This window comes from Lactuca sativa, chromosome 6 (genome assembly GCF_002870075.4).
Source record: "Lactuca sativa cultivar Salinas chromosome 6, Lsat_Salinas_v11, whole genome shotgun sequence".
Taxonomy (NCBI): domain Eukaryota; kingdom Viridiplantae; phylum Streptophyta; class Magnoliopsida; order Asterales; family Asteraceae; genus Lactuca; species Lactuca sativa.
Window position 1 is genome coordinate 68,678,407 of NC_056628.2, and position 3,748 is coordinate 68,682,154.

A 3,748-nucleotide genomic window follows, 5' to 3' on the forward strand; every position below is an offset into this window, starting at 1 on the left:
GATTGTCTTTGTGATATCATCTAGGTTTGCTACTACCTGATATGTTATATGCTAGCATGATATGTTGTATGTGATAGTAGTCGAGTTCGGTTGTTAGGACCGAAAGGTAGTCAGACACCCCAGATACGTCTGACAGTATGTGATGATATGTTTGCATGCTGGCTTCTTATGTTATATGCGATAGAGGTAGTATGAGGGGACCAGTCCCCGTGTTCGGTTGCTAGGACTGAAGGGTAGTTCAGGCACCCCAAATATGTCTGATAGTATGTTTATGTTATGATAAATGTGATAGTAGCAGTAGGGGGTGGAATAGTCCCCGAGGGTCGGTTGTTAGGACCGACGGGTAGGTCAGCACCCCAGAATGGCTCGACATGGGTAGGTCAGCACCCCAGAATGGCTTGACATGGGTAGGTCAGCACCCCAGAATGGCTTGACACGGGTAGGTCGGGCACCCTAGAATTGCCCGGCAATATGTATGCTATGTGATTGTATGGTATGTGATATGATGGGGGAACTCACTAAGCTTTGTGCTTACGGTTTTCAGTTTTGGTTTCAGGTACTTCGTGTTTAAAGGAATGGAGCCGGCTCGATCGCAGCGCATCACACTATGGTTTTCCGCACATGAGATATTTGGGATTACACTCTGATATTGTTTTATGATAACATGTTTGATTATTTCTACTTTGGTTTTGATATGACATGATATTACAAATGTTTTATTACAATGTTGGTTTTATAATGACATATTTAAAAATGAAATTTTTGGCCTGTATCTTTGGGATGTTACACCTGCAAGGTTTCAAAAGAGAAAAGTTTTTCTCATCAGACCTCAGAGTCGTTGAGTCCATGTTGCCGACTCGGCGAGTCGAGTCGGGTTTGCTCGAATTCCAGTCAGTTGCCTCTTCTGTTTGCACCTTATTGGTTTCCTTCTGGATAGAGGTTAGAGGAGTGAAAATTATTTCAAAATCAGTGGTTATTACATTTAGATGTGCCATTCTTTGATTTTGTTCGGTATTGCTAGGAAGTTCACCGGGTGTTCTTTGATTCATTTGTTGTGCAAGCTGCCCCAGCTGCTTCTTAATGTTGTGAATAGATGCTTGCTGATTCCTTAATATTGTTCTTGTATTTTGTATTGTAGCATCGTGGTCATTGTGTCTTTTCTCGGATGCGGCTACAAACTTAGTGAGCATTTCTTCCAAATCAACTTTATTTTCCATAACCGGTTCCTCCTTTTTATAGAAACCCCTTTCTTTTTGCTTGTATTTCTCCTCCCTTGCCTTCTTGTACTCATCATATGGGAGCCATTCATTCCTTGGTTTCCGCCAATTTTCATCATACCTATCACCACTTGAATAGCATACTTGCACCTTCCGGTTCCCATTCTTGTCAAGATCACAATCCTTAGTGAGATGAGGTCCTCTACAATTCTCACAACCGACCCTAATGGCTTGGATGGATTGGTCCATCTTAGTCATTCTTCGATCCAAATTCTCTAGTTTAGCCATCAATGTTGCCATACTATCATTAACTGAGTTCACAGCCCCCCCAACATAGCTCATTCATTGGGTTATGATATTCTCTAGAGTGCTTAGAGAATTCTTCAATTAGCTCTTTGATTTCCGAGGGTCGCTTCTTTGTAAGAGGTCCTTGCGAATCAAGGAGTTGCCTTGCGGTCACATTCACTCCATCATAGAAAATGGATACTTCTTGTTTACTATTTAGATCATGATGTGGGCAATTCCTTAGTAAACCTTTATATCTCTCCCATGCCTCATAAAGGGACTCTCCAACTTGCTGTTCAAAGTTAGTTATGGCTTTCTTCAACTTGGCTATTTTTGAGGGAGGGCAAAATTGATCAATAAATTCTTCTTTCATCTTAGCCAATGTAGTGATGGATCCAGGAGGGAGTGACTTGAGCCAATCTTTCGTAGCTCCTTTGAACGTGACGGGAAGCATACGAAGCAAAACATATTCACAAGGCACATTTGGAACATTGAAGTAATCGGCTACATCGTTGACCTCATCTAAGTGCTTGTAAGTGCCTTCGTGATCTTTTCCATAGAAGGGAATCTCCTTAAGTTGAGCAAGTATGTGGCCCTTTAGCTCGAAAGTGGCTGTCACGGGAATCACGAGTTACACTAGTCCTGGGTCGGTATCGTCACGTATCCTCTTCTTCCATTCTCCCATGGGGACTTCATCGATGTTAGCCATTAGGTTAGCTAATTCTCCTTCAAAGCCGCTATCTTCCTCGGTCTCGAATTCTTCCCTTTCGGTTTCGTACTCGGTGTCCTCCTTTTTCAGGTCTTCGTCCGCTACTGAAGAGAAGCTGGATTCTCCTACTTTCTTGCTTTTTTTCTTACTAAAGACAGCTTTTAGATTCTTTAAAGGTGAATTCTTCGATGTTGTGATTGCTCCTACGTTCTTGCCTTTGTTTTTTTTTCAAGGTTGCTTACGGTTCATCAAGCGGTGGGATCAGAGGTATACCTCCTCCCCTGGTCATATACGAACTGTAAACAAAACAGAAAACACGTGTAAAAAGAACAAAAATAAAATAAAAAAAACTAAACTATGAAACAATGATAGACTTGTCGAGTCGCTTTGATTGCACTCGGCAAGTTCAAAGCAAAAGCAAACAAAAAATTCTAACTAAACTTCTCAAAAATAGAAACTTATTAAAACTTATCCTAATAACTAAATTACTTAGGAAGTAACTTTGTGCAAGATAAATCTCACACAAAGGATCGATAAAACTAGAAATTAGTGTTAATTTTTGAACCGTTCCCCGGCAACGGCGAAAAAAACTTGATGTCTGTAAAACGAACTAGTTTTTTAAACCTACTTTTAATTATAAAATTAACACACAAAGGCAGTGGACCTATCAATTGCGGTGTAGCTAAATAAGTAGAGTATCGAACTCAGGGAATGGAAAATTAAAACTAATAACTAATATTATCTAAAAAAACAAGTAATAGAATTAGGTTTTCTCTAGTTTTACAAGACTAGAAACTTAAATAGACTAAATAACATGCAATTTAACTAACTAGAAGCTAAACAAATAAGTACGACTAAATTCAATAATTAAGAGGACTTCTGTTTAGGTTCAACTCAATTGATCCCATGGATGATTTTATAGTAAATGTTTCAGATTAATTCTTCATTGGTTACCGATTGAGGTGATTAGATTCACATTCGTTATTACTAATCCTTAGAAAACAGATTAATTCTAGCAATGACCAGTTGTCGAAATTAATGAATTTCCTAGATATTGATTCGGGTTAAGTAAGACTTGTAGTGGTTAATTAAGTTAGTCATTCAATTAACCTCTTGTTGATGGTTCGTCATACAGGCTCACACATTAACTTACATATCTTCTAGTTAATGCTAGTTTCACGTTCATTATTCCTAGACATACAACTATGTGGTCACATAAATCATATGAAATTAATAACTAAGAGATGTTCATACAACTTAATTACTGGTTTATTAATAGAAGAATAGTTATTATTAACATATAAGGTTCTTTAACAAGCTAAACAAAACATAATCACCAAATTAAAGTTAATACTAACCATAAAATCAACCCATGTTCACAAAATCATCTACCCTAAACAAAAGAATAAGGATGTAGTTCATAATTACAGTAAACACAAACTCAAAAACGAAATTCAAGAGTTTAAACATGGTTCAACTCAAAAGATTACTAAGAATAAACTAAAATTGCCTTAATTCTCTTCAAGGTTGAATGTAG

The 3,748-nt window shown here is 37.9% G+C and overlaps 1 non-coding gene across 1 annotated transcript; it reads left to right on the forward strand.

Moving 5' to 3' along the window:
- The first annotated feature begins 1,720 nt into the window (after positions 1-1,720).
- LOC111877522 (small nucleolar RNA R71) lies at positions 1,721-1,827 on the forward strand. Its single transcript, XR_002845445.1, has one exon. It is a non-coding gene; the product is annotated as a small nucleolar RNA R71 (small nucleolar RNA).
- The last annotated feature ends 1,921 nt before the right edge of the window (positions 1,828-3,748 follow it).